The sequence below is a fragment of the Emys orbicularis genome, chromosome 2 (genome assembly GCF_028017835.1).
Source record: "Emys orbicularis isolate rEmyOrb1 chromosome 2, rEmyOrb1.hap1, whole genome shotgun sequence".
NCBI lineage: Eukaryota > Metazoa > Chordata > Testudines > Emydidae > Emys > Emys orbicularis.
The window spans coordinates 39,666,214-39,688,493 of NC_088684.1; the positions used below are offsets into that span (position 1 = coordinate 39,666,214).

A 22,280-nucleotide genomic window follows, 5' to 3' on the forward strand; every position below is an offset into this window, starting at 1 on the left:
ATCAATGGGAAGTCATTCCATTGATTTCAATGCACTTTGGATTGGGCCTGTATGAGAAGCCCCACTGAAAACAGTGGAAATAAATGTGAGTAAGGATGGCAGAATCAAGCTCTCTGTAAGGACATCAGGATATGACCCTATAGCAAGAAGATATATTAAGTGTATACTTAATTACTTAAACTTTTAGAAGACTATACAGAACTAGAAGCTTATAAAAAAGGGAAGCTGGGATTTTCCAAGGAGTCCAAAGAAGTAAGGTACCCAAATCCCATGGAAAGTGTTAGGTGCTTAACTTCCTTAGGCCCCTTTGAAAATTCCAGCCAGAGTGTTTTGTAAATATACTATCAAAGTCACCCAAAAGTGTTCTGCAACCAGAATTCAGGAGAGTACTATAAGAAACTCCACTATGAGCTAATCTGTTCAAATTTAGCACATCCATGAAAGAATAAAAGTAGTAAGGACATTTCAAAATGTATTTTGTTAATTTATTTTGACACATTTAGTTTTAACCATTCACAGCACTCGCTATAAGTCCCTAAAGGTACAAGTAAAATTTCCATAATATGCCTTCTTGTGTAAAAATAATTTAATCATAGTAATATGAGATTTCATTAAAACATTTTGTTATTAAAAGTTTGCTGACAAATGAGGAAACAGAGCAACATTTTGAGCAAATTATTTAATGTGTGGCTAATGCAAGGTTCTGCGGCATTGTATTTTTCAGTTTATTATTCAGTACTTTAAAGACATGTAAAGAAACCCATGTTCAGCAACACATTCAAGAGTTTTCTGGACCAGAGGAGGCAGCTGAGACAATTATGAAGGCAATACAATTGTTATCAGAGGATTACTGTACTACCAATTGTCTTGAGACTTCTGCTAAAGATCAGTGGAGAATCTTTAGAGGAATCAGCTTGCCCACTCTATCTTGAAACTATACAGAGTAATACATCAGAAAATAAGGTGAATCGGATATTCCTACAATTTTCCATTAAAAGGCACGATGCCAATTTGTAATCTCTTCCTCATGAATTTACCCATTACATATTTTAAGCTGGAGCTTCCCATTCACATATAGTTTCTGATCTTCACATATAACTGATCAATTTTACAAAAATATTTAATCATTGGTGTTAAGAAACTAAAGTTTTACACACACACAGAGAACAAAACATGTGTGTCTATATGTAGAGTCACATGAATGGTCATAGGGCCTATTGTTTTGAACAAATCATTTATGATTATGCAATGCAGTGGCACTGTGCAGTAGTCCTATATTTTTCTTCAAAACTTAAGCAAAAGTATACTGCATACAATCTATGTCGCCAGAGATAAATATGCTGTGATCTTTAAAACTCAGAGTGCTCTTGTCAACCCTCTCTCCTGAGAAGTCTAATCCATAACAACTATGATGCAATTTATTTCCCTTGCAAGGCACAGTTTCATGGATATATGTACAGTGATTCATATTACAAATTACCAAGTGACATTGGGTCATATGATAACTTGATTATTTGCTTTGTTTAATCCAAATAAAGACTGGAGCTTATATTTTGGGAAATATTAGCCAAAATAAAAGCAGCAAGAGACACATCCTGTGAAGTCCATGTGTTTAGATTTCTCTAAAAATATAAATACAACATATGGTAATTTAGTTTACTGGCATAGTGAAATCCTTCTTCTCCCCTCCTCCGCAATCCAATTCCAAAAAGCACATTTTTCAATCATTATTTTTACCGCCAGAGACACCAGATAAAAAACATTTGCCCTCTATATTTCCAACCAAGAGGTTAAAAGAAATGAAAAATGCAAAAAGGAGCAAAAAGGAAGTACAATACAATATGTTGTTTTAATTATCTTTCATTTATACACATTTATAGACAGATTTAAACAAAAATAAATTATTTCACACACTTTTTTCTGCTTTTGCTACTACTGTCTATTTTTAGAGAACTATTAAGCAACACACTTGTGCTTTAGCTAAAGTTTATCTTTATTACTTCACATCTGAAAGATTCTATGCAGCTGCAAGTATAAGATCTAAAAATTTAATGAAGATTTGACATGCTTGGGCTAAAGGCCATTTGTATTTCGATTGTCCTTCATTCCAAAATACTCACTAGATAAATTAGATGCATAAGTGAGAAAACAGAGTAGAAAGAACACAAGGCAACATCTGAAGGAAGTTTGATACTAAAAGGGGTTCTCCGCAAAAATCATGTCCCCTGTACACCTCATATAGGATCAGAATATATTTATTTTCTTGCTTTCCAAATTGCTTCCTTAGTTTATTATTATAAAGTGAGAAAACCTTAGGATTAGACCATGCCTGTGCTGCAGAGGGGAAAACAGGAAGGAGGTTGTAGAAAACTTTCTCCCTTTTGCAGTGCAAGCAGGAGGACAGGATCTTTCCCCAACAGTTAAGAAAGCAGAAGGAAAGGGAATTCAAGATGTGGTCTGTCGATTAGGTAGCATGTTCAGCCCCTCAATCGGAGGCAGTTGGTATCATACAACAGCTAAGAGTGAAGTTACTTCTTTTCAGAGAAGGAGAAAACTTAGGGTGACCAGATGTCCTGATTTTATAGGGACAGTCCCGATTTTTGGAGCTTTTTCTTACATAAGCACCTATTACCCCCCACCTCCTGTCCTGATTTTTCACACTTGCTATCTGGTCACCCTAAACTACACCCAGCATTGCATCTCCCAAGTTTGTGCTGCACAATCATATGCTGGCCAACAGGATTATTGGAGCAATAGATGCATTCTGAAAGTGTCCCTGCAACTCCTCATTGTGCTGGCCAAGGTGAATTTGGCCCTTATTTTGTGTTATGACTAGATGTACTTATCTCAATATAAATAAAAATTAACTGACTTCCTGGCATTTATCTCCTGGTGCAATGAACAGGCATGACTACTATTCATAGAGTCAAACAAGCTACAGATAGAAAAGACCCATTGGACAACCAGTCCGTTCCACAGTCAATACAAAATTGTTCCCATACTGCTTTTTTCTAGTATTTCATTCAATTCAGTTTTAGAAGTCTTAAGCAATGAGGTTTGTACCACTTCCCATAGGAGACTATTCCACACCCTAATATATCTCACTATCATGCTGATACTCAAGCTACATTTTCTCTGTCTTAATTGCATCCTATTACCCCTAGTAATACCCCATGTAACAACCTAAATAATTCCTTTCCATCCTTCACGTGTGCACCTTTGAAATATTAGTAGATTCTTATGTTTCTGCAACCCTCCCAATTTTTCCACCTCTTAACAGTTCCATACAAATGCCATTCTTTTAAAACTCAGTTCTCACACTGTAAATCAATCCTTCCAGCCTCTACTTTTGTTACTTTTCTCTGAACCCCTCCAGATGATTAATAACTTTCTGTTAAGGTGGGGCCCAGACGCATATATAATATCCCAGATGTGTTCAGACCAGAACTACAATATAAAACACTGCATGCTCACCCTATTTCATGGCATGGTGCCTTTGTGTACGCAGCCCTAATTTTGTTAGTTTTTTTGCTGTCATATCACACTGTAAACTAATGTGTAACTTTCTGTCAACTATCATCATCTTGAGAGGTGTCTCAGTATTTCAGCTTTCTAGGCACTTTCTTCTCAATGAGTATGTATGCTTGGCGTTATTTTCCCCCAGGGTTGCTAGCTTGTATTGCTTTGCATGATGGGTTATTTAAGGGTTCTTTTCAAAACATATATGCACAGTACTCCATTCTTGTAGCTGAGAAAGCCTAATCTGCCTATGCAAAGAATGTGTCCAAAAGCAGGTTTGCAATTGCAATTGCTTTTGCAAACCAGTTATGAAAGTAAGTAATGCAAATGATGTGAGTTGAGATACCTAACCTTTGCTACAACTACAACAGTACAACCACATGAGGTGTACTTTCGAGGACTTTTATAAAAGAATCAGAAGAACTAACACACTAATGGCTGGTTACATTTTGCTAATGACTGATTACCAATCTGAAATTGAATTGCGTCAGTTTATACTAAGAGGGAAAAAATAGCTTATAATTTTTCCAACTAATTGTATACATACACACATACTATAAAATAAAAACTCATGGGTTTCTCTGTCAATTACTTACATGAATAACACCCTGATTTTATTCAGTATACTTCCTGAATGGACCAGAATAAGTTAAAATGTATTACAATTGACCTTGTCTTGAAAATACATGGTTCCAAATTCTATGAACTTTGCACCCTTTTTTCATTTTGCTGCTTTTGAAACCCTTCTAGCAACTGAAATCAGGAAAAAGGGTAAGCCAAGATTCATATGACTTCCGTACCCCTAGCATAAAAGCTGCTTCACCAGCTGAAATGCAATGTAGACGTTATAATTGTCATTGTTTTGCCCTTCCGAAAATAACTCCACCATCCCATTTGAACTGCTCAGCTGGTGGTGTAGGAGGATAAACTAAAGCCTATGATAGTTGGTTAATAATACAGTAAAATCATAAGAAACCAAAGAAGACCTTAAGCATGTAACAGGAAACATAGATTTAATGTTTTTCTTTTTAAATTGATTTAGTCTGGGTCAAGCCTTTTGTATGTTTATACAAGGAACAGCTCATGTTGAACCAGTTACTACTTGCTGCTGAATAGGCATAATTCTGAGACCCATGGTAAAGAAGTTACTTACGCACCGGTGAGATGAACAAAATGCTAAATAAACCAGAGAAAATGGCATTTTAAAATTAATATAAACTATGTTGTGATTTTCAAATATTTAACAATAATCAAAGTCACTGTCAGTCAATGTTTAAATGGATATATCCACATATTTCTTTTCTTTCCCAAATCTATTTGGTTCAAACCACAAACACTGAAGACAGTGTTTTGAAGGTGACAGCGTCTCCCTATCCTAAATCCAAAAGAAAGAGATTCCCAGTACATGTAGGTCAAACTGTTCCCTTTGCTTCTATGGGTGGTGGATGTGAACTCCTTTTAGATCTGGTGTTTCACTCCTCACCTTAACCCACACAGCCATCCCAGATGCAGTGTTGAAACCCTGATCTATGAGTGGGGAATGGTTGAATCAGGGTAGGGGGCAGCCATGGAGTGGGTATCTGTGGTACTGTACTCCTTGAACCCCCCATTTTCTCTCTTTCAACTCCATGGTGATTCCATGGCTTTGTTATTGCTTACTGGGCCAGAGATCCCCCTATGTGTTATGAAACCTCTCCTAGAGGGAGATTCTGAAAGCAACAGTTGATGGTCCCATGGCTCCCACGAAGAAGTTGGGGAGGGTAGACAGGCAGTGTGGCAAATGCAAGGCATCATTCATTGGGATAGTACTGGTCTTGGAGAATACACAGGTTCTATGAACAAAACATCATGCCAGAAAACTCCTTACTCAATGGACCATATCAAGGAAACTAAGAAAAAAAGCTAATTATTATTGTTATTATTTATTTGTATTACTGTAGTGCTTCAGACCCCACTGTGCTAAGCACTGTACAAACACAGAACAAAAACAGTCCCTGCCCCAAAGAGCTTACCATCTAAGTATAAAACGAGACACACCAGCTGGATACAGACAAACGGGGGGAGTACAATGAAATAATGAGACAATATTGGTCAGCATGACAGACAGTACTCTCACTGCACCAGCTGCCTAATTATTGCCAATTTTTTAGTAGGCATCATAGCAAAGGAGATTTTTTTGAGGAGGGATTTGAAGGAGGATAATGATGTGGATGTTTACGGAGAGCGCCTCCCAAGCATACAGGACAGCATGGGAGAAAACATGAAGGTGCTTGTTGGAAAATGTAACAAGTGCGTGGAGATTGGTAACTGAGCTGACATCTCAAAAGTGAATGAGAAATAAAAGGTAGGGTGGGAACAGGCTGTGAAGGGCCTTGAAAATGAACACCAGTAGCTGATATTTTGATACAATAGAGAAGGGGGAGCCAGTGGAGGGACATGGTCAAAGTGACAGGCTAAGAAAATGATCGTTGCAACAGCATTCTGAATAAATATGAGAGGGACTAGATTGTGTTTGTCAAAGTCAGATAGAAGGATGTTGCAGTATTTGAGAGGCCAGATGATAAGAGCCTGGACAAGACTTTTAGCTATGTGGATGGACAGGAAAGGCTTAGCAATGTTATGTAGAAGAACTGGCAAGAGTTAGACATAGCCTGGATGTCATGACCAGGAGAGAGATCCGACTTGAAGATGACACCTAAATTATGGGCTTGAGTGACAGGCAGGATGATGGTATGGTCCACAGTGATTGGGAAGGTAGGCAGTGGGGGAAGGGCTTGGAGGGTAGATTAAGATTGTTTTTATGCTATACGCTTTTTGGGGGCAAGGACAATCTATTACCCTGTGTTTTCCCAGTGGGCCCCGTTCTTAGTTGGTCCTTAGGCAGTACCAAAATAAATATTAATAAAATAATAAATAGTAATAATAATAATTCTGTTTTAGCCATGTTGTGCTTGAGCTGATGGCTAGATATCTATGAGGAGGTATCAGAGAGAGAGGCTGAGATTTTAGTTTGGACAGGAGACAGGTCTGAAGTAGAGACACAGATCTGTGAATCATCCACATAGAGAAGGTAGTTGCATTTGCGTTTGTGGGTGAGATTACCCAGAGATAAAGTGTCAAGGGAGAAGAGAAGGGGACCAAAGACAGAACTCTGTGGAAAACCCCCTACAAACACGTGAAGCGACAAGGGGGATAAGGAGGAACTTCCAAAAGACATGCTGAAGGAGAGATTAGATACATAAGAGGACAACCAGGAGAAGACAGGCTCACAGAAGCCAAGGGAAGACAAGATTTCAAGAAGAGTGGGTGTTGAAGGTGGCTGACAGGTCAAAAAAGGATGAGGATGGAGTCCTGCTTCTGTGCTTTCACTAAGAAGAGACTTCTGTGAGAGAAATGGAACGCAAGGGGCAGAAGCTGCACTGGAGAGGGTCTAAAATGTAACTGAAGGAGAGGAACTCAAGACAGTGTTTGTAGACAGCACATTCAATGAAATTACAAATGAAAGGGAGATGAACCAGTAGTTGGAGAGACAAGTGGATCGAAGGTGTGATTTTTAAAAATGGGAGAGGCTAAAGCGTGCTCCTATTGTGTGGGGAAAGAAACAGAGGACAGTGAGAGGTTAAGGAGAAAACTAAGGGAGGAGATGAGAGTGGGTGTGAGGGAGATCAGGAACTGGGATGGGATGGGATGGGGGGGAGGGAATCACTGACAAAGAAGAGTGGCTAGATATGGAGAGCAGGTGAGAAACTTCTGTGTCTGTGATGATGAGGAGGAGAGAGTTGTAGAAGGAGAAGGAAAAGGAAAAGTGAGCAAAGTGGAGAGGGAAAGTCACATCGCATTTTTTCAATTTTCTCTTTGAAAAAATAAGTAAGATTCTGTATGAAGAGAGAACTGGAAGCAGGAGAAGGGAAGGGTTTGAGAAGTGAGGAAAAGGTGGCATAAAAACAGTTGGGATTGTGAGTGTGGTACTCAATTACGTTGGAGAAGTACAGTTGTTTAGCTAGGAAGAGGGCAGAAATCAGCCTGGTCACCAGAGATGCTTTACAGTACAAGAGCAGTGAAGAGGCAGCAGATGCTGGGGAAGAGCCAGGGGTGTGGGTTGTCAGGGCAGACATTGAAATGGGAGAGAGAGGCAAAAGAGTCCAGAGTGGAGAACAGTGAATCATGGAGAGAGAGAGAGAGAGAGAGAGAGAGAGAGTAGTGCTTGGTAAAAACCAAGTCAACTGACTGTTCCCTTTGGTGAGTGGTAGAGTTGAACTAGGGTTGCTGGTTGAATGAAAAGGTGAGAATGAGGAAATGTGCAGCTAAGGGGCTAGATGGGTCAACAACATGGAAGCTGGTCACCAAGGATGAGATTGTGCAGAGAGGAAGAGGTAGAGCCAGGCATCAAAATCAGAGAGGAAGGCTGAGAGGGATGAGTGGGGTAAATGGTAGATGACATAAACATGGAGGGAGAGAGGAGAGGAGAGAAGAGTCAGATGCAGTGATGTTCAAAAGAGGAGAAATGGTAGGACTGGCAGTGTCAGCAGTTGGAAGCAGCAGAAATGGGAGAGGAGGACCCCAACATCCCCACCAAAGTCTGATCCAGGGTGAGGAGTGTGAGAGTATGTCTACCCTTACTCTGCCCTCACAATAGGTTCCACACTATTAACAGGGACTAAAAGGGTGCAGAGGGGGCAAATCAGAGGGGAGGGATGGGCTGAATTTTTGCAGGGAGGCAAACTGTATGCACAGGGGTCAAACAGGTGGAGGTAGAGAAAGGAGAGAGGCAGCTATGTAAAATCAGGGATGGGGTTAAGCAAGGGATATAGGTGCTGCCAGAAAGTGGCAGACAGGGGAAATCCCAGGATAGGGAAGGGCAGAGAGGATAACAGTTACCCCAAATGGGGTGAGCAATCTGCAGTGTTTGCAAAATTAGGATGTAGGTGGCTTTTTCTGCCCCTCCCCCAAGATGGCACATCTCAGCATCCACTTCTCAGAGCTAGAAGAGAGGGGTAAGGAGTGGGGTGAGGGAGACAGGGGAGGACACACTAGGGGAATTCCCTCAAGGGCTGAGGTTCCAAACCATGACACAGAAGTTCCCAAAATACCTGGAGTAACAATTACAATAGCTGATTTTCAAATATCAGTAATGTCTCTTTTTTGATTTTATTATTATTCTTAGTTATTACATGAGCATGGCAAAAATCAATTTTGTTTGTGAGTACTGCTTATGCAGAGTACCAAGAAATAACAAATGTAGTAATTTTAGTTTCATCCATCGTCCTGAGTTTAATGATTACATTTAAGAATCCTGAACAAAATAATTGTTAGCAATACCTCACAACTTAATTGATGATGGATGCCATCATTGCCAGAAGTAGAAGAAAGATTCAAGCGTTCCAAGTGAATGTTCAACAACTAAGACAATTCTGCACAATAATACATGTATTTAAAACTCCCTGGACACATATCTACATGATACCCTATATTGTAATAGGCCCTGTCAATACTATGCATTTTTTTAAGTCCTTAAATACAAAATTTACATAATCCATACTTTAAACAGTCCTGAAATCCTCACTGTAATCTCTCTAAAAAGTGATTGCCATCCATTGTCTACTGTCACGCAGTTCTGTGAGGGATTTGTCTCATTTTATAATAATGAAATGTAAGCTTGCCCAGAGACAAAAATGTATGGGTGCTCCACAACCCGCTCTCCTCTCCTCTACCTCGGAGTTCTTGTCCATGACTTTGCAGTAGAGAAGAACTGAGGGGGGTTAGCCTGTGTGCCCTGACTAGCCTTGTGGCAGGGTATGAGGAGAAACAGCATATGTGCGTGCAGAACGGACACTGCTACTGAAGTTCTCCAATCAGCTGTGCAGAGATTCAAGCACACCTTCAGTGGCGCACCCATAGGGGGACACATCTAGAAGAACCATAGTTACTGCACAAGGTGAGTAACTACTTCTTCACTGACAATACTGTACACAACATAGTTGGTGTATCAGGAAAATACTAAAGGTAGGTTCTGACCAGTGCAAGAGGGTTTGTTGCTCAAAGTACCTGGTGTTAACCAAGAACCAAGCTCCCTATTCAAAGGTGGATTTTAAATAGATGATCTCTCCCGAATGCTTAACAATCCAGGCTTTGATACGAATTTGCTAAAAATACTGGGACCAGATTGCACAAAATAAAATTATCATCCAACCAGGCCTTAGTAACACCCAATAGCCCCCCCCCCCCCGCTAAAAATCATATTCAAGACAGAAAATGGTATAGTCACATCACAGACTGGCACTGATCATCAGCATTTTGCATGATGTCCTAATACACCCATAGTCAATACATCCTTTGATCCAAAAGTATCAAAGGCTGTGGTGTCTCCAGTGTCCCACCACTTCAGTCATCTAGAGGTCTTTACAACCTTTATATCATCTGATCCTCTCCCTTTTCTTAGAAACCTCCCCACAGAGTCACTTGACTTTCATGGCAACACTACATGTGAACAGAAAGAAGCAAAGGCCACAGGGTTCACAGAAACTAGCATGGCCCTTTCCAGCATTAATTTAAAAGACAACAAAATGTTAATGGAGAATGTTTAGATTATAGATTTTTAAAAAAAAGTGTTTAACTACATCAGTCATTTGAAACAATAAAGAATAACCAGGAATGAATTTTATTTACAACTCATTGGTGTATGTTTCAGTCACTGTTTGCCATTTATTTTCAACATACTAATTGCAAAAGTAATCCATCTCACAGTTGGTTTATATGTCTATTCAAGAAGTTATAAACACCACAAAACGATTATACAATTATAAATGTGACCCTGGATGACTACATAAATTATCCATTGTGAATTCAATTAATAAGTTTTATATCAATTTTAGTATTCTAGTGTATCTACTATACTTTATGGAAAAGTTTAGAAATGGTAGATTAAGGATATTTTCATATTTTTATTTGTGTTCACTGAGCTAGCATGGATCACCTTTTGAGAATGAGGTTTTCTTTTACATGGGTCCTGCAAGTCAAAACTGAAATTGAAGCCAGGTGTCTCAACTTGTTGTTTCACTGATGGTGCTTCTGCTAGAATGGGTATCTGCTGTGACAGCAGTTTCCTGTGAAACACCAGGAGACACAGGACATCTCCTGCTATACCCAGAGAAATTATTTTGCTAAATGTGGTATATGGACCATGAACAATACCAGATAAGAGGAAATGTAGTTGTCATTGTTAAAATAAATGAATTAATTTAAAGGTGAAAAACAAGCTAAAATAAAAAATGAGTTAAAATGTCCTTATTAACACAGTGAGAAGCACTGAGCAAATAAATACGTTTTACTGTACCTTGTTTATAATACACAGAGGTCCCTAGTGTGTCAGAATTCTGGCAGTACTGACTAACTCACTGCCGTTGGCAGTACTGGGAGGGACTCGGAAGTTGTCCATACCAGTTGCTCTGGTGCTGGATGAGGCCTAGATGACAGTACCGATGTAGAATCGTGTACCTGAAATGCCTTCTTAGTGGAGTGCTTATTCCTGTCCTTGTCCCCTGGTACCGTTGACTTAGTGCCCATGCCCACTGGGTCTATACACTTGTCGATGGTACACACCGTTCTGGACTTCCATGAGCCAGGGGTACTGGACTGCGAAGATGTCAGTGCAAAAGGTACCGAGGATACCAAACGTGCCAGAGAATGATTGCGGGTATCTTGGAGGTCACTGTGGGGACTTCCCACTCCCTTTTTTTCAACGATTTATGAGAAAGGTAAGCAGCTTGTTTCTTCGACCCACAACCTTTAGATGTTGAGGCTTGTGGGGAAGACTCACGTCTGCCAGGTGACTCATGGTGCGGGTCTGGAGAGGGTTGGAGAGCCGCCTCCATGAAATTTATCTTCTGTCTGAGCTCTCTATCCTTATGAGACCAGAACCTGAGTTGCTTGTAGAGACCACAGTTTTGTTGAATGTGGCCTTCCCTGAGGCAGCAAATGCACTGGGAGTGCTTGTCTGCGACAGGGATCACCTCTTTGCAAAAGAAGCACTTCTTGAAGCCCAGTGGACTGGGCATACCCCACTGGGGGAAGGGTCCCCAACAAGGAAAAAAGCTGGGGGAAATTAAGTCTTTTAAAAAAAATTTAAGGAGAAAAAAGAAAATGGGAAAAAACTACAACTATAACTACGATAAGTACTAAGAGGTTAACTAACTATAGAAATGCAAAATTGAAAGCAATCATCATAACGGACTGCGACTAGCTCTGTCTCTAGCCAGAGGCAGTTAAGAAGAGACTGAGGGGGGGTTAGCCTGCGCGTGATTAGCCTCATGGCAGGGCATGAGGAGAGACAGCGTGTGTATGGACACTGCTACTGAAGGTCTTTGATCAACAGCACAGGGACTCAAGCACATCTACAGTGGAGTACCCATAGGGACACTACTCAAAGAAGAAAGTTTTTGAGCAGTCCATCTTACCCAAGAAACTAATATGTCTGGAAGTGCTTATTCTGACTTTAGGTTAGGTATAGGATGAATTCAGACACATTTCCATATATCTGATTATGCGGTCACAGAAGTTTAAATGTATATTTGCGTATTTGTTTAATATGTGCTTTCTGAGCATTGCTGTGTGCAAATTTGAGGTGTAATAGGGCATTTGCAATTGAAGTGAGATTCAGCATGCTTTCTCCAGCTTGTGGGGGTACACAGTTATAGCACTGAGGTGGGAAAAAGTTGCAAGGGGGGTTGGTGGAATTGTCACTGGATGACTGTGCAGGTTTGGCAGATGGGAGGGGATAAGAGTCATTTATATGAACTACACATATAGATGGACACATTGAAATCTAAACTGTATATTCACACCAAACTATTCTGACACTGATTGCCATACTCCCTTTAGAACATGAAAAATGTGAAATAGAAGGCCAGGGGTGCTGCATGAGAGATAGGAAAACAAAGCATCAAAGTAAGATCATCTTAATACTTCCCTTGGTGCTATTGTATCACTCTATCAGGGTGCATATTTATAAAGACAACAGGGCACTTGTTGAGATAGTGATGGCTAGCTTCACAACCACCAGCCAGAAACTTCATTAAAGAAAAGGAAGTTTAGAGTCTGCAGAAATGCAGAAAATAACACTAATTGATTGTAAAAAGCAACAGAGAGTACTGAGTCATGTACATGCGTCTGACGAAGTGGGTATTCACCCACAAAAGCTTATGCTCCAATACATCTGTTAGTCTTAAAGGTGCCACAGGACACTCTGTTGCTTTTTACAGATCCAGACTAATACAGCTACCCCTCTGATACTAATTGATTGGATATCCTGGGTGCACTGATCTCCATCTTCTATAGCTATGAGTTAAAACACTAACTTAACTTTTGCTAAAGACTCAACATTATATATACGAACATGGTTAAAAACAGTTGTCAATATACTATGTCAAAAAGGATAGGGAGTTGGAAGAATTCTAATATGCAATAGTATGTTGTATTAGTATAATAATACTCTATTATATGCTCCACAACTACAGAATAACATTAGCATTGCCATATCTGCTAATGTAATACTTTAAAATCTTGTATTTGAATCATAAAGCTTCACAAATACAGGTCAGGTATTTGGGAGTGCATGTGGCTAACCAGTCATATGTGCATGTTTGATTTACAAAAAGACAATGCATACTATTGTGATAGGCCCTACAGAAATAGCTAAGATAGCTAGATAAACAGTATATATAATAGTTTGCAATATATATAACTTTGAATAGTTTTATTTTCATATTACAAATGTGTGTGTTTTAAGCAAATTATAATATAGGAAAATGCCAAGCTAGGTCTTAAAATCTAAGGTCCTAAATGCCTCTAGGACTATTAAAATGTTTAAATATTAGACAGACACTGTCAACTAAAAATAATATTGTCTGAATTATTTTGGTCTGACTAGTGTGACAAGTAGCACAAGATTACTAACATCTGAAAGATTAGAGAAAAATATTTTCTCTACTTTTTCAGTGTGTTTAACTTTGTACATTTGACAACCCTTTAAGAGTCAGTTTTACTGATTTCCCCAAATATTAGCCATCTTCACCTTTTGTTTATGTGGGTCTTTCACATTTGAACAGGATAGATAAATCATTTAAAAAAAAGATGAATATGTGACAAAAATCGGCAAGAGAGACTGCAGGACTAGTGTTGTACCTGAAACAACTTTTAGATCATTTACTGCCTTAACATCCCCACTTCCCTTTCCCCCACATTTAGAAACAAAATGTATATACATAAGGATTTGAGAGAGTAGTGTCTCAAAACAAAACATGGCAGAGGAACTTTTAAAGAGCATTATTATCAGATAACAAAATTACAGAGTTCAAAATAAGAGTTTCAAAATAAAAGGCAGACCAGGAACTCTTACAATAACCAAATTTCTAATAAAATGACCTGTACTGTATTCAAGTACTGGCAGTGGAAGAAATCCTTGACACCTTAGCAGCTGTGTATGGGTAACGGCACTGAAAATAAAATTTATGTACTGAGAAATGATGAGATCAAGCAGTTTTTAAAGGGTGTTTCCAGCACTACTCTTGCCCAGCTGGTGCAGTCCATTTTTCCCCATACAATTGTTCTGAAAGGTGTTTCTTCAGAACAGAAATATTTACAAGATAGACAAAAAACTCATTTACTCCGAGGGACTGTTTTCAGATGAAAGCTTGTGCATTATAAACTAATTATCTGGTTATACCGAAAGGACAGGAGAAGTGATGTGGTTTAATCAGGCCGCAGCTTTATTATTAGATGCCTGGGACTACCCAGCAAATAAAAGTGTACAGTGCAGGTAACTCCATGATCATTTCAATATCTTTTCTATCATGGTCCCCAGCTAACCCATTGCTTGGATCTTACCATCCCAACCCGCCCTTGAATGAGGGTTAAGGTGTGCTATAAGGGAAGGGGGGTTGGCTCGCCGTGCCAGTCATAGGAGCCCCAAATCCCTTCTCTCCCCCATTCCGCTCCTTTAACAAGCATCTCCTTTACCAAGCCATTTAACTGGTCACTGTATACTTCCCCTGTGGAGCACTTGCACTGGACATCTGCCTCACACTTACATAATGTCTTGCGACATCATAGTTTAACTCCCTTCCCTACTCAACATAACAAAGCCCCCCCTGAACCCGCTGTGGGGAAGATGGGAAAAAACGCTACTCCACCTTGGCCAATCTGGTGGTGAGGGAAAAATTCCTTCCCAACCCTACGATAAAGGAGCAGCTAGTGCAGTGCCCACAGCGAGTCCCGACCAAACCTGGCATTTTTTTTTGCCACTTCCCAGGGGAAGGAGGGTAGATGCTACTCCGTATGATCCAGGTAGGGTTACCAACTGGTCAGCATTTGACCAGCCTGGATGATTTATTTCTCTGGATTTACCAGTTGTCAAAAAAATAATGTAATCTGCCATTTTTTTTACGTTGGTCTAAAGATTTGCATTATCATCACAATACACCGGGATATCTAATGGTAAAAGTTTCTGTGTCCAGCTAAAGATGCTGCAGTGTTCCCACTTCCACAGATGTAAGCAATAATAGATCCAAACTGTTGAAAATAAAGCAGCTGTCTGCCCACCAACATGCAAGTGCACCGCACGTGTGTGAGAGAGGTGTGAGTCACGCGAGAGTGAGGAGATGTGCAAGGCATATTAAATAATGGAAGAACAGGGTGATGGTGCGAGTGATCCTACTACACTCCCCCCCAATAAAAGCTCACATCAGAAACTGTACATTCAGTGATAACTGGCTAAACACAACAGACTACAAAGACTAACAGGCAAAATGTGCTGATAAAACAAACACCTGTTTGTTACACTGGTCTACAATTTTTGAGAAGTCGTCTGCTTCAGAGATAAAATGTGCTATTTATTATGTATTTTGATGTGCTGAATTCAAATATGACAATTAAAACAACTGATTGGATACTGTTTCTAAGATATTTAAGTTTTGACATTTTATGTCTATGTATATTGTGTAGATAGTAGAGTTTTAATCATAAATTGTAAACCTAGGTCTTTTCATGTGTTTATGGTTGCTTTACATGAAAATATTTCACCTGTCCTGTTTATGTAACACTTTAAAAATCAGCAAAAGGGTTATATAAATAAAATTTATTATGAAACAAAAGGCAAAAAACTATTCTGTACATAGTTTAGTCCTATTCAGTGTCTACTCGGCGCTTCTTGGCTTTTCTCTTGTATTCATTAAATGGAGCATCTCTTGTCACTGTCCAGCAATAGTCTGCAAGCATTGATGGGCTCCATTTGCCCTGATAGCGTTTCTCCATTGTTGCAATGTCCTGGTGAAATCGCTCGCCGTGCTCGTCACTCACTGCTCCGCAGTTCGGTGGAAAAAAATCTAGATGAGAGTGCAAAAAATGTATCTTTAGTGACATGTTGCAACCAAGGCTTTTGTATGCCTTGGTGGTTTTCCACCAACAACCTGTAGTTGTCTGCCTTGTTGTTTCCGAGAAAATTTATTGCCACTAACTGGAAGGCTTTCCATGCCGTCTTTTCCTTGCCACGCAGTGCATGGTCAAATGCATCATCTCGAAGAAGTTCACGAATCTGAGGACCAACAAAGACACCTTCCTTTATCTTAGCTTCACTTAACCTTGGAAATTTTCCACGGAGGTACTTGAAAGCTGCTTGTATTTTGTCAATGGCCTTGACAAAGTTCTTCATCAGACCCAGCTTGATGTGTAAGGGTGGTAACAAAATCTTCCTTGATTCAACAAGTGGTGGATGCTGAACACTTTTCCTCCCAGGCTCCAATGACTGTCGGAGTGGCCAGTCTTTCTTGATGTAGTGGGAATCTCTTGCACTACTATCCCATTCGCAGAGAAAACAGGAGTACTTTGTGTATCCAGTCTGCAGACCAAGCAAGAGAGCAACAACCTTCAAATCGCCACAAAGCTGCCACTGATGTTGGTCATAGTTTATGCACCTCAAAAGTTGTTTCATGTTGTCATAGGTTTCCTTCATATGGACTGCATGACCAACTGGAATTGATGGCAAAACATTGCCATTATGCAGTAAAACAGCTTTAAGACTCCTCTTCGATGAATCAATGAACAGTCTCCACTCATCTGGATCGTGAACGACGTTGAGGGCTGCCATCACACCATCAATGTTGTTGCAGGCTACAAGATCACCTTCCATGAAGAAGAATGGGACAAGATCCTTTGGACGGTCACGGAACATGGAAACCCTAACATCACCTGCCAGGAGATTCCACTGCTGTAGTCTGGAGCCTGCCTTACTCTTGGGTAGTTCCAAATCCCTGACAAGGTCATTCAGTTCACCTTGTGTTATGAGGTGTGGTTCAGAGGAGGAGGATGGGAGAAAATGTGGGTCCTGTGACATTGATGGTTCAGGACCAGAAGTTTCATCCTCTTCCTCGTCTGACTCAAGTGAGAATGATTCTGGTGCATCAGGAACCGGCAGTCCTTCTCCGTGGGGTACTGGGCGTATAGCTGATGGAATGTTTGGATAATGCACAGTCCACTTTTTCTTCTTTGACACACCTTTCCCAACTGGAGGCACCATGCAGAAGTAACAATTGCTGGTATGATCTGTTGGCTCTCTCCAAATCATTGGCACTGCAAAAGGCATAGATTTCCTTTTCCTGTTCAACCACTGGCGAAGATTTGTTGCACAAGTGTTGCAGCATATGTGTGGGGCCCAGCTCTTGTCCTGATCTCTAATTTTGCAGCCAAAAGAAAGGTGATAGGCTTTCTTAACCATAGTGGTTATACTGCGCTTTTGTGATGCAAAAGTCACTTCACCACAAACATAGCAGAAGTTATCTGCACTGTTCACACAAGTACGAGGCATCTCTGCTCACTTTGGCTAAACAGAAATGTGTCCCTTTGCAAAATCAAACACTGACAAATAAGAGAGCACGACACTGTATGATTTCGAGAGCTGATATAGGGCAATTTGTTCAGCAGAGTGATGTAAGCTTCGTTATGATTGCATCATCCATGACTTCTAGGAATAACATGATGCAATTCATATCATGTATGACGCAATAACAGCTTCAGATTGCATCATTCATTGTTTTGCCTAAAAAGCAAGTACTGTCCAAACCCAGTCATAGATTTATTCATAGATCCAGTCAAAGATGTATTTTAGTCATTTCTGGTTTAAATTGAGATCCCTTCCCTTTATAACTCACTTATCCTCCGCCATTCCCAAGTCAAGGTTCGTATATACTGACCCAATAGCATATCTTGAAAACTAGAGCCAATCAACAATTTTAAGCATCATTTTCGTTCTCAGTGACCCAGAATTAGTAAAGTTTGACTACATTTATTTCAGAAGCATTTTGGCTGTAGAGCAGTGTTATCAGTGATGTTATCAATTTTATCTATATGTGTTATCTCTCGAGATACTATAAGTGGCTGTTGAAGGGGGAGTTGTGGAGTTATCTTTTGGCTGGGACTGCAGCCGGCTTGCCTTGTATGTGGGGTGGGGGGATATTGGGTTTTTTGCATTTCAAAGGTGGTAATCCTAGGTCTGGAGAAAAGGGCTTCTCCCGCCATGTTTGCCCTTTATCAACTTCCCAGCCCTTCCGGTCCCTGGGGGATGAGTCAGCATAACCATACTGACCCACTCTACGTTTGCAGCAGCTTCTGTGCTTCTCTCTCATCCCTCCTCTCCCACTCCACTGTAAAGCGTTATACCCCTACCCTGACAAGCCGGACAACGCCCCTACCCCTTGCTTAAGGTATGGTGCAGTCATTGGTCCAACAAAAGGTATAATTAACTACTTTGTGACCTTTTCTTGATCAATTCCATCAGCCATTGTGGTGGAATCATCAGTAACCATTTACCTTTCAATTGCATATCTTTTTCACAGGAATAATTTTCATAGAAAAGGTAAAAAAAAGAGAGGAAAGATGGTTTTATGGTAAATGCATAGGAGCAGAAGTCAGGAGATCTGCATTCATTTCTTGAGGTTGTCATAGCATGCATTCTACTAATAATCCTCCCTATGGAACTGAGCGTGCTGTTCTGGTTACAACATAGAAGTAGAAATCAGAAGACCCATATTTCATTCCTGTTCTCCCATTGTAACCTTTGTTTGTCAGTTTATTCATATGTACGATGGAGATAATATTTTTCTACCTTAAAGTACTTCATTCATTAATTCTTTTTAAAGTACTTTGAGATCCTCTGATGGAGTGAAAAGGTATTGTATTATATATAAAAGTTAAAGCCCCGCAAATATATTCAATATACTGTTTAATTATTTCAATTACTCTGACTTTGGGACTCAGTATGGTACATCTTTAAGGAAATAAACAAAATATTAATTACAGTAGTGGTGGCAGGTGGGTGCCACTGTAATATTCATATAGGAAGATCAAATTGAAATGCACTGGACCACACCAAGGTCAGAATTGGTCGCACTGCATTCATCATATAAAAGCCACTGAACACATGAAAGGAATTACAGTGGATCACACATCAAACATTTTGGCCTTGTGCTTACTTCCTCTAGGAAATGCTCTACATATACTGTGAGGTGACCAGACATTTAAAAGTAGTCCCTTGTTCCAAAAGCTCTGTGTACAATAATTTCCCACAAATAAGCAGAAGAACTTTTACATTACAGTTGTCTTCTACAGCCATATCGGGAACACAGAAATGAATGACCCAATGATGACAAGGTACAGTGTGGCAACTATACAGTGTAATTTTAGACTAACTGTAAAAAAGTATAAAATAAAACTTAAGACGGCTGATGCTTTCAGATATCCATATAGGTGTAATCTGTTGTTAATTATTTGTATCTTTATTGTTTAAATTCCTCAACAAAAATTACAGTCTGAAAGAGTCTGAACATTTAGAGATTAGTTTTTCATTTTTACACTGATCAATGTTTAGACAGCTTGAGGAATCTTGATATATTTTTGAAGCGTTCACCAAAATGTGGAGAGCATAGTGTAAATGTACAGTTGGCAGACCATAAACGTGATAAATATGCATAATTCCAAATGAAGATCTGAGTGATATTTTTGGATGACAAAACATTTCCACAAGAAACAAGTGGAATACAATTTCTGTTTAAAGGTTCAGTGAGAAGGAAAAAACTCAGAGGGGTTAGGTGGGGAGATAAGGGAGAATTGGTGAAAAACAAGATGCAAAAACATAAATGAAATTCTTTACTCTTTTGTTTTACAGTGGAAATAATTGTCTCTCATAATTTAACATTGTTTGGCAGTAATAGGACACTAAGTTTTGACTTTCCCAAACATTTCATAAATACTTGGCTTACCACAAAGCTGAGACAAATAACCTCGTGATTCTACAGTTGTTTTCATCCTGTGTTTTCTTTTGTATTTACTGGTTATATCATGTAGTTTAGTGGTACAATACCTCAGTCTTATCAGGTGTTCTATAAATTCACCTGGAAAAACTGAGGTTGAGTTTCACTGAACACAGGCTTCATGTTTCTTGTATGGAACTTATTTAAACAGCATGGTGAGCAATATAAAAGATATACTGTCAATAGTGTGTTTGATAACCTGATGTGGGACAGGAGTTCTTGTCACTGTTGTGTCAGTTTATCAAACCCTGGAAGCCCCTGCAGAGTCCCATTGCCCCTGCACCTGGAACCCCCTTCCCAATGAGCCTCTGTGCATCCAGATCCCCCCACACCTACACCCCCCACTGAGCTGCCTGCACCCAGATTGTCTCACACAGAATCCTGCCACCCCATACCTGGATCCCCCCACACTGACCCCCTCCACACTTGGATCCTGCCTGGTTGAGTCTGCCTAACTCACACCTGGTGCACCAGGTGCAAAGGGGCAGGGCCCTGGAGTGTTTCTGGGGCGGGCCCAGGCCATGTGCTGTGTCAGGGTCAGGTGCAACCTCACCACTGAGTCCATGTCCCCGGGGTGAGGGATGGGGAGGCTGCAGGGTGATTTCCCACCTTCGTGCAGCCAGTGGCCTGTGCACCCCACTGCCATGCTGGAGCCTCTGCATTTATTTACTGACAAAACTTGCAGAATTTTAAAATATTGTGCCCAGAATGTTTAATTTTTTGGCACAGAATGCCCTCAGGAGTAGCACAAAGAAGACACTACTGGGGGGGAGGGAGAGAGAGGAGCTAGAGGGTTCCTGGCAGCTGCAGTTCCCAGCATGCCTTGAGGAAGGGAGAGGGCAGTGTGCAGGAAACTCCATGCAAGCCTGGGACCAAGCATCAGGCTGTTTCTCCCTCTGGATCCCTGGGCTCGAGAGGGGGACAGGTGTCTGGGCAAGGGCGGGCCCGCAGCTCTGATCTGGGGTGTGTGTGTGTGTGGGCTGACAGGGCCCTGTGGTTGGGCTCTGGGAAGGAGGGGGTTCGGGTGTATTGGCTGGGGGGGTCTGCAGGTGGGCTCTGGGGGGAAGAAGTGGTAGGTGTCTGGTCCTCCAGCTCTGGGGGAGGGGAAGGGGGCAGAGAAACAGGAATTGGGTTGTCATAGGGGTTTCTTTAACTCTCTACTCCTGGGGGAATTTTTGTGTGTCTCTGTATTGTTACAGACATACTCACTGACAGGTATTTTGAAATAAATTACCAAAGTAATTGAAACTGGCGTGATTATGTAGTGTTAGTTTGACAAATTAAATTTGCAGAATTTTGCAATAAGTTTTTTTGGACAGAGTTGGACATCATCATAGGACCTAATCACATGTGCCACGCCATCAGGGGCTCGTTCACCTGCACATCTACCAATGTGATATATGCCATCATGTGCCAGCAATGCCCCTTTGCCATGTACATTGGCCAAACCGGACTCTACGCAAAAGAATAAATGGACACAAATCTGACATCAGGAATCATAACATTCAAAAACCAGTAGGAGAACACTTCAACCTCTCTGGTCACTCAGTAACAGACTTAAAGGTGGCAATCTTGCAACAGAAAAGCTTCAAAAACAGACTCCAATGAGAAACTGCTGAACTTGAATTAATATGCAAACTAGATACGATCAATTTAGGCTTGAATAGAGACTGGGAATGGCTGAGCCATTACACACATTGAATCTATTTCCCCATGTTAAGTATCCTCACACCTTCTTGTCAAACTGTCTGAAATGGGTCATCTTGATTATCACTACAAACGTTTTTTTTCTCCTGCTGATAATTGCTCATCTTAATTAATTAGCCTCTTAGAGTTGGTAGGGCAACTCCCACCTTTTCATGTTCTGTGTATGTGTATATATATCTCCTTACTATATGTTCCATTCTATGCATCCGATGAAGTGGGCTGTAGCCCACTAAAGCTTATGCTCAAATAAATTTGTTAGTCTTTAAGGTGCCACAAGTACGCCTGTTCTTTTTGCAGATACAGACTAACACGGCTGCTACTCTGAAACCTATATAGCTGTTGCAGAACTGTAGATATTAGCAGCAGACATACTACCATACTTACATCTAAAAGTTAGATAGGGTTTTCCAACATATTTAGAAGACAGTTTCTGAAGTGAATATCTAAGCAAATGTGGTCAGTGTGAAGGCTGCCCTCAAAAGTTCTTTTTTACAGCAAAAAACAAAAAGGCAAAAATGTAAAGCAAAACTACAAGGGGAACAGGGGGAAAGGGTTAACAACATCATAAAAGCAGCACAATTCAAAGGCAGTAGGACTCACAGACCTTTTGAACACTGTTGTTGAGGTAGTTTTTGGCAGCAAGAGGCAACATATTCTTAGAAACCTACATCCTGCCACAGGAAGCCTCAGAATACACCA

The 22,280-nt window shown here is 40.4% G+C and overlaps 1 protein-coding gene across 2 annotated transcripts in view; it reads right to left on the minus strand.

Moving 5' to 3' along the window:
- The window catches only part of VPS13B (vacuolar protein sorting 13 homolog B), a 947,892-nt gene that overhangs the window by 314,270 nt on the left and 611,342 nt on the right, over positions 1-22,280 (minus strand). The gene's annotated exons all lie outside the window — the stretch shown is intronic.